Here is a 9,892-nt window from a genome sequence, read left to right on the forward strand (position 1 = left end):
CTCACCACTATTATTCAACATAGTTTTGGAAGTTTTAGCCACAGCAATCAGAGAAGAAAAGGAAATAAAAGGAATCCAAATCGTAAAAGAAGAAGTAAAGCTGTCACTGTTTGCAGATGACATGATACTATACATAGAGAATCCTAAAGATGCTACCTGAAAACTACTAGAGCTAATCAATGAATTTGGTAAAGTAGCAGGATACAAAATTAATACACAGAAATCTCTGGTATTCCTATACACTAATGATGAAAAATCTGAAAGTGAAATTAAGAAAACTCTCCCATTTGCCATTGCAACAAAAAGAATAAAATATCTAGGAATAAACCTACCTAAGGAGACAAAAGATCTGTATGCAGAAAATTATAAGACACTGATGAAAGAAATTAAAGATGATACAAATACATGGAGAGATATACCATGTTCTTGGATTGGAAGAATCAACGTAGTGAAAATGACTCTACTACCCAAAGCAATCTACAGATTCAATGCAATCCCTATCAAACTACCACTGGCATTTTTCACAGAATTAGAACAAAAAATTTCACAATTTGTATGGAAACACAAAACACCCTGAATAGCCAAAGCAATATTGAGAAAGAAAAACGGAGGTGGAGGAATCAGGCTCCCTGAGTTCAGACTATACTACAAAACTACAGTAATCAAGACAGTATGGTACTGGCACAAAAACAGAAATATAAATCAATGGAAGAGGATAGAAAGCCCAGAGATAAACCCACGCACATATGGTCACCTTATCTTTGATAAAGGAGGCAGGAATATACAGTGGAGAAAGGACAGCCTCTTAAATAAGTGGTGCTGGGAAAACTGGACAGGCACATGTAAAAGTATGAAATCAGAACACTCCCTAATACCATACACAAAAATAAGCTCAAAATGGATTAAAGACCTAAATGGAAGGCCAGAAACTATCAAACTCTTAGAAGAAAACATAGGCAGAACACTCTATGACATAAATCACAGCAAGATCCTTTTTGACCCATCTCCTAGAGAAATGGAAATAAAATAAAAATAAACAAATGGGACCTAATGAAACTTCAAAGCTTTTGCACAGCAAAGGAAACCATAAACAAGACAAAAAGACAACCCTCAGAATGGGAGAAAATATTTGCAAATGAAGCAACTGACAAAGGATTAATATTCAAAATTTACAAGCAGCTCATGCAGCTGAATAACAGAAAAAAACAACCCAATCCAAAAATGGGCAGAAGGGGCTTCCCTGGTGGCGCAGTGGTTGAGAGTCTGCCTGCCGATGCAGGGGACACGGGTTCGTGCCCCGGTCCAGGAAGATCCCACATGCGGCGGAGCGGCTGGGCCCGTGAGCCGTGGCCGCTGAGCCTGTGCGTCCGGAGCCTGTGCTCCGCAACGGGAGAGACCACACAGTGAGAGGCCCGCGTACCGCAAAAAAAAAAAAAAAAAAAAAAAAGGGCAGAAGACCTAAATAGACATTTCTCCAAAGAAGATATACAGATTGCCCACAAACACATGAAAGGATGCTCATCACTAATCATTAGGGAAATGCAAATCAAAACTACAATGAGGTATCACCTCACACCAGTCAGAATGGCCATCATCAAAAAATCTAGATACAATAAATTCTGGAGAGGGTGTGGAGAAAAGGGAACCCTCTTGCACTGTTGGTGGGAATGTCAATTGATAGAGCCCTATGGAGAACAGTATGGAGGTTCCTTTAAAAAGTAAAAATAGAACTACCATACGACCCAGCCATCCCACTACTGGGCATATTCCCTAAGAAATCCATAATTCATAAAAAGACATGTACCACAATGTTCATTGCAGCACTATTTACAATAGCCATGATATGGAAGCAACCTAAGTGTCCACTGACAGATGAATGGATAAAGAAGATGTGGCATATATATGCAATGGAATATTACTCAGCCATAAAAAGAATCAAAATTGAGTTATTTATAGCGAGGTGGATGGACCTGGAGTCTGTCTTATAGAGTGAAATGAGTCAGAAAGAGAAAACAAATACCATATGCTATATGGAATCTAAAAAAAAAAAAAAAAAGTGGTTCTGAAGAACCTAGGGGAAGGACAGGTATAAAGACACAGACTTGAGGACACGGGGAGGGGGAAGGGTAAGCTGGGACGAAGTGAGAGAGTGGCATGGACTTATATATACTACCAAATGTAAAATAGATAGCTGGTGGGAAGCAGCAGCATAGCACATTGTGATCAGCTCGTTGCTTTGTGACCACCTAGAGGGGTGGGATAGGGAGGGTGGGAAGGAGATGCAAGAGAGAGGAGATATGGGGATATATGTATATGTATAGCTGATTCACTCTGTTATAAAGCAGAACTAACACACCATTGTAAAGCAATTTTACTCCAATAAAGATGTTTAAAAAAAATGAAGCATTTATCTTGCCTTTCCCATAAGATCTGTATCTCGGGATAAAATGAGAGGATTCTCGTTTTAGAAGTACTCCACATTATAAATGAAGAAGGAATGCTAAAATTAAGAATATCACCACTTTGTAAGGTCCAATAAATTAATGGATCAAGACAATGCTTACCAATGGCTGATAACATCACAAAAGGAAACATTGTATCTCTGATGCTTTAAAGTACAAACTGCCTGTCCTACAGAATATAAATGATTCTCTTACCCACTTGACGACTGTTTATTAAATATGAGCAATGAAGTCCCAAGAGATTTTATTTGTTATTTTTGAAAGAGTCCTATGGTTGGATAAGTTTGGCAGTCATTGACTTAAATAAATTTAATCTGATTCATTTGGAGGGGAAAAAATGTACTAAGTGCCATCTATAAAGTATTACACATACATACAGCAACAAGAACAACAACAAAATTACCTGATTTGATCAAGCCTCTATAGCTAATTCCCAAATTTATAAGAAATACAGGGGACAGAAGAACATGTTTAATGACACCATGGAGATGCAATCAGCAAAATACAAACCATGAGGAAAGCTACAGAAAATTATCTGAATTTTTCAATAAAATGCAAACAGATAAAGAAAGAAAATTTTAAAAGAAAGATGGAGAACCTAAATATCAAAAGAGACTTAAGAGACGCATCAAATAATTATAATGTACAAACCTTATTTTTATCTTCATTCAGCAAATGATCCATTTAAATATAAAATTTGTAAGAAAACTGAAGCAATATAAACCCTAAGTGGCTAATTATTAAAGAATTATTAATTTTTTAGGTATGATAATACTAATATTGTTATATTTAAAAAGAGAGTTCTTGGGCTTCCCTGGTGGCGCAGTGGTTGAGAGTCCGCCTGCCGATGCAGGGGACACGGGTTCGTGCCCCTGTCCGGGAAGATGCCACATGCCGCGGAGCGGCTGGGCCTGTGAGCCATGGCCGCTGAGCCTGCGCGTCTGGAGCCTGTGCTCCGCGGCGGGAGAGGCCACATTGGTGAGAGGCCCGCGTACCGCAAAAAAAAAAAAAAAAAAAGAGAGTTCTTACAGAAAGATCTTTAGAAATTCAAGATTATAATGTCTGAGATTTCTTCAAAATAATCAGGGGTAAGGACATGGAAAAAACAAAACAGGGTCATAAACTGATCATTGTTCAAACTGGTTAATAGATGGATTCACTGTAATATTTTATCTACTTTTTGCATATGTTTGAAAATTTTCATAACAATTTTTTTAAGGAAGAAAACTAAAACCCCAAATGCAACTCTTGGGCCTAATGCATAATAATTTGTATTAGCTATAGTCATGTAACAGCTTTTATTACAATTAAAAATCTATTGATCTTAAATAACTCAATCTAAAAACAGCTGAAGGGACTTCTCTGGTGGTGTAGTGGTTAAGAATCTGCCTGCCAATGCAGGGGACACGGGTTCAATCCCTGGTCTGGGAAGAACCCATATGCCATGGAGCAACAAGCCATGTGCCACAACTACTGAAGTCGGCACGCCTAGAGCCCGTGCTCCGCAACAAGAGAAGCCACTGCAATGAGAAGCCCGCGCACCGCATGGAAGAGTAGCCCCCACTCACCGCAACTAGAGAAAGCCCGCGTGCAGAAACGAAGCCCCAACGCAGCCAAAAATAAAAAATAAATTTATAAAAAAAATATTATTTGACTTGATTAATAGTATGAGCCGAACCTGTTGTGTTGTGTTTGGAATGCATAATAATATTTTCTAATTATTTTGTTATGCTAACCTACCAGTTATGCATTTCTCTGAGGATGTACTAATTTTATAGCAGATTTCAAGGACCACACATTCCAGGAAGATGTTACCAGGCACTTCCATTAAAGGATTTATTTCTTCCTTTTCCATATTCTTTTTTTTTTTTTTTTTGTGCTGTACGCGGGCCTCTCACTGCCGTGGCCTCTCCTATTGCGGAGCACAGGCTCCGGACGCGCAGGCCCAGCAGCCATGGCCCACGGGCCCAGCCGCTCCGCGGCATGTGGGATCCTCCCGGACCGGGGCACGAACCTGCGTGCCCTGCATCGGCAGGCGAACTCTCAACCGCTGCGCCACCAGGGAAGCCCTCCATATTCTTATAGTCCTTGTCATTTCCCTCACTTTCTGGCATTTATTCAAACCTTTCCATGTGGCTTTATTTGGCTATTATGAGGGAAAAGACGGTATAATCTGGTGGTTAAAGGCATGGGCTTTAGAGACCCCGATTTGGCTCTGCTTTCTACCTGTGTGACTTGGGACATGTCTTCTAATAAATCTGGGCATTAGTATCTTCATTTATGAAATTAGGATGATTTCCACCTCCCAGGTGTGTTACAAAGATTCTATGATAACACGTATAAAGAGCTTGTTACGGTGTCAGGATCACTATTATTTTAGCATTTTGATTATACCTTTGCTGAGAACCAAATATGCAACTTTCTGGCCCAAATCTCACAGTGAGAAAGAAGGATAAGCCATCAGCAGAAAATTCCCAGGACTGGAAGCTATGGACCATGCTTTACACTGTTGACTGAGCATCTAGTCTGTACTCCAAAGCATTGCGCAAGTCATTGGGAACATAGAGGAGCACATGGAATGGTCTCCGCCTTCAAGGAGCTTACAGCCTTTTGGAGAAGTGCCATATATAGAAAACAAACAGTATAGAAATAAACAGGGGATAAGAGACAAATCTTCCTTGCAGGAGAATTCCCAATAATTTATGTAAGCTACTCTGGCCTCAAGGAGGTTGAATTTAACTCCCTACTGCTTAAGTGTGGGCTACACATAGTGACATCCTTCCAAAGAGGACAACATGGAAAGGGGGAACAAAAGAGCAACTTTACAGTAGAGAAACCTGACAAACACTCCTCAGCCAGGTGACCAAGGTCAACATCAACAGTAATGTCATGTTGATAGTAGGTGCCCTTGATGTGATGTGTTACATTACCTCTGTGGTCCTCCTTCCCAAAACACATAACCCCAGTCTAATGATGAGAAAAACATCAGACAAATCCCAACTGGGGGACACTGTACAAAATACCTGACTAGCACTCTTCAAAAGTGTCAAGGTGGGCTTCCCTGGTGGTGCAGTGGTTAAGAATCCGCCTGCCAACGCAGGGGACACGGGTTTGAGCTCTGGTCTGGGAAGATGCCACATGCTATGAAGCAACTAAGCCCATGTGCCACAACTACTGAGCCTGTGCTCTAGAGCCTGCATGCCACAACTACTGATCCCACGTGCCACAACTACTGAAGCCCGCATGCCTAGAGCCTGTGCTCTGCAACAAGAGAAGACACTGCAATGAGAGGCCCGTGCACCGCAATGAAGAGTAGCCCCCGCTTGCCACAGCTAGAGAAAGCCCGTGCACAGCAACCAAGACCCAATGCAGCCAAAAATAAATTAATTAAATAAATAATTTTTTTAAAAAACTGTCAAGGTCATCAAAATAAGGAACATTTGAGAAAGTGTCACAGTGCAGAGGAGTCTAAGAAGACATGCTGACTAAATGTTATGCAGTATCCTGGATAGGATTCTGGAAGAGAAAAAGGGTATTAGGTAAACACTAAGGAAATCTGCGGAAAATATGGACTTTAGTTAATGTGTCAGTATTGGGACTTCCCTGGTGGTGCAGTGGCTAAGAATCCGCCTGCCAGTGCAGGGGACACAGGTTTGATCCCTGGTCTGCGAAGATCCCACATGCCATGGAGCAACTAAGCCTGTGCGTCACAACTACTGAACTCACATGCCACAACTACTGAAGCCTGCATGCCTAGAGCTCCTGCCCCGCAACGAGAGCAGCCACCGCAATGAGAAGCCCGTGCACTGCAACGAAGACCCAATGCAGCCAAAAATAAATAAATAAATAAATTTATTTTAAAAAATGTGTCAGTATTGGTTCATGAATTGTGACAACTGTGCCATACTAACGTTAAGATGTTAACAGGGGAAACTGGATGTGGGGTATATGGGAACTCTACTATCTTATCGATGTTTCTATAAACCTAAAGCTGTTCAAAAGTTAACTTTTTTGCTCCGGACGCACAGCCTCAGCGGCCACGGCTCACGGGCCCAGCTGTTCCGCGGCATGTGGGATCTTCCCGGACCGGGGCACGAACCCGCGTCCGCTGCATCGGAAAACGGACTCTCAACCACTGCGCCACCAGGGAAGTCCCAGAAGTTAGCTTTTTAAAAAACAATATAGCAAATGACAAGACAATGGGATTGACTCATTCATTTAACAAATATTTCTTGAGTACCTATTATGTGCTAGACACTTCACTGGGGACTAGAGGTGCAGTGATGAACACGAGAGAAAGATCCTTCACCTTCAGGAGCTTGCATGGGACGTGTGCTGGGCCTATACAATGAATTTATGTTCCCTGTCACAGCTTTCCTCGCTTAGGAAGGCATTCCGGTGGCATTCCGGTGGCAATGTGACCTCCGTTATTTCTTGGTAACAAAGGGGCAAACATGATCCAGGCCACAGTTTAGCAGTGAGAGGTGAATAGCAAGAGACCTTCCATAAGAAGGGATGAGTGCTGGGAGGTAGTTGGCACAGCCAGTGTTTCCTAAGGTTTCCAAACCCCAGCAACAGCTCAGCCCTTGAAGGCTATATGTGCCCAGGGAGCAACTGCCCAGCCACAGAATTCAGCCAGTCAGAGGTCCCTTCCAATCACTTGGTCTAGTATCCTTGACTTTATAGGAAAGGCAACTAAGGCCCAGAAAAAGGAAGTGATTGCTCGTGGTCATAAGCCTGTCTCTGAGTCAACTTTTTAATATTCATTCCTCAGAGGCTGTGAACATTTATTCTATTGCTAGAAATCATCAAAAACTGAAAGGCTAGATGTACATACTTGCTTAGTATCACATGTGAACAATGGAAAGGAATCGAGCAGGAAAAATGGATACAAAATAAGCATCAATGTGGGTCAAATAACATAGGTGATAGGAGTTTACAAACTGATTATGCTCTATAACTAATCATAGAGACTTATGGGATACTGCAGGACAAACATACACTTCCTAAAAGGGAACAAACTCACTTTAAGATCACCACAACCAAAATAAAATCAAATCACTATGCATTGCATTAGTTAAGTAACAGTTTGCAGGGGAGGTTAAAGGTATAGGGCATGGGACAGGACTGATATTCCTTTAAAAAATAAAAACAAAATACCAACAACAAAAACATAAAAACTTCTGGGTAACACCAGATTCATACTTAGATAAAAACAGAAGAGAGGGGACCCATAAACTAGAGGTTATCTACGTACACAATGAGCCAAGTCCACTCAGAGAACCCGACTATTCTTGAGAAACTCTTTTCAGCCTCATCCTAAAGCTTGAAGATGCCACCTAGGGTATCAGTTTGAGAGGCAGCCCACTCCCTTCCCAATGCCAGCCCATTCTGCACAAAGTTAGAAATGTGATCAGACACTACACTCAGGGAAAATTGCTTTTGAAAATGAGTTTACAATCTTTCTGTTAAGGATCGTTTTCAAAGAGCCATCAGGCCAGAAGATGCTTCCATGTTTTAACAGGGGGATGCAGTAGGCACATTTAAGGTGGAATTTTAATGAAAAGATAATGAAAGAAGAATGAAAAATTAGAATTATGCGTTTAACCTCTAACATTGACCTAAGTATTAGGCCCTCTGGGCAATACATTAGAATCACCTGGAGAGCTTTAAAAAATTCTAACGCCCTGGCCCTGACCCAGACCAATTACATTAGAATCTCTGGGGTGGGACTCAGGATTCAGTACTTTTTTTTTTTTTGTGGTACGCGGGCCTCTCACTGTTGTGGTCTCTCCCGTTGCAGAGCACAGGCTCAGCGGCCATGGCTCACGGGCCCAGCCGCTCCACAGCATGTGGGGATCTTCCTGGACCGGGGCACGAACCCGTGTCCCCTACATCAGCAGGTGGACTCTCAACCACTGCACCACCAGGGAAGCCCAGGATTCAGTACTTTTTAAAGCTCCCCAGGTGATTCCATTGTGCAGCCCAGTTAGGAATCCACCACTCTACAGAGTTAGTCTAAAATTTGAATATCAAATACTCTTATATAAAGCAGGATAAACTAACTAGGCATCCTAGAAGTACAATACCCTGAAATGTTATCCAGTTGAATACAAAACTATAATTTTAACAATTTGTCTTTTTAAGTCAATCGTACCCAGATTTATTTGACTTTCCGTCTCTTCTTCAGATGTTTCCACAGCAGAAGCAACTACCACTTAAGTTCAGATATTTTTTTTCTCAATATGCTTATGGTGATCCTGAGAGACAAACTAAGTGAGGATGAGAAATCTCATCCCCACTCCACATGGTTAGTCTTTCAAACTAGAAAAATAAAGACTCACTTTTCTTAAATGTTTCAAAACAAAATAATTAAACTGTATCTTTGGGTAAACAACCAATGAAACTCAGTGAGGTATTTCCTTTATTTTTTAATAGTCACAGACTCAGGGTCAATGATGGAAAGAGCTGCATAGTTCTGACTCTGCTAAATGGCTCGGTGAAATTACATCACAGGAGGGCTGAGCCTTGTGGGAGTTCTGAAGAGCAGCACCTTTTAGCCATTTGGGTTGAGCTGTGGAGTGCTAGCCTTTTTCCTGGAGGTGAACTCTCCCTAATTACATAGCATCACTACAATTTGCCCAGCCTAATTGGAGGAGGTTATCCAAACCTGACTGAGGACACGCAGCAAGCAATAATGATAAAGACAGCTTTAACGGTCCTGAAGGCCTAACATTTCTCCCAAGGAAAATATCAGGGGTGGTGGCTACATTGCTGGGTTTCTAAGAAAAGGGCAACTCTCTCTACCATGAGAGGGATTAAATCTTTAAGGCAGCCATGAAAATAAGAATCAAAAACCTCCTGGTCCACAAATGTTATTCAGTCTCTTTCTCTCCAAAAGACATTCAGATGGTAAAGGGAATGAAATCAACACGGCCGGCCCGCCCCTCCGCAGCTGCCTGGTGCAATACTGACTCATTCCAGATTGAAAGGATAGTTGTAAAACCACTACCATATTTGGCTTCCAGGTGGTGGTGGTATGTTTCCTTCCAAACGTAAAACGTATAGGAATACTATTCAGCAATAAAAAGGAAGGAAGAACTCATTCATGTTACAACATGAATGAAACTTAAAAACATTATGCTCAGTAAAATAAGCCACATATTGTATCATTCCATTTATATGAAATATCCATAAAAAACAAATCTTTAGAGACGGGAATTACATTGATGTTGCCTAGGGCTGAGGGCGGGAAAAGGGATTGGCTGCCAATGGCCAGAAGGGATCCTTTTGGGGGTGCTGGAAGTGTCCTAAAATTGGATTGTAGTGATGGCTGCGTAACTCTGTATACTTAATAAAAATCGTGGAAATCACTGAAAAGGGATGGATTTTACGGTATATAACTTATTGGTTATTCTTTAGACCTAACT

Source organism: Phocoena sinus, chromosome 2 (assembly GCF_008692025.1).
Source record: "Phocoena sinus isolate mPhoSin1 chromosome 2, mPhoSin1.pri, whole genome shotgun sequence".
In the NCBI taxonomy this organism is placed as follows: Eukaryota; Metazoa; Chordata; class Mammalia; order Artiodactyla; family Phocoenidae; genus Phocoena; species Phocoena sinus.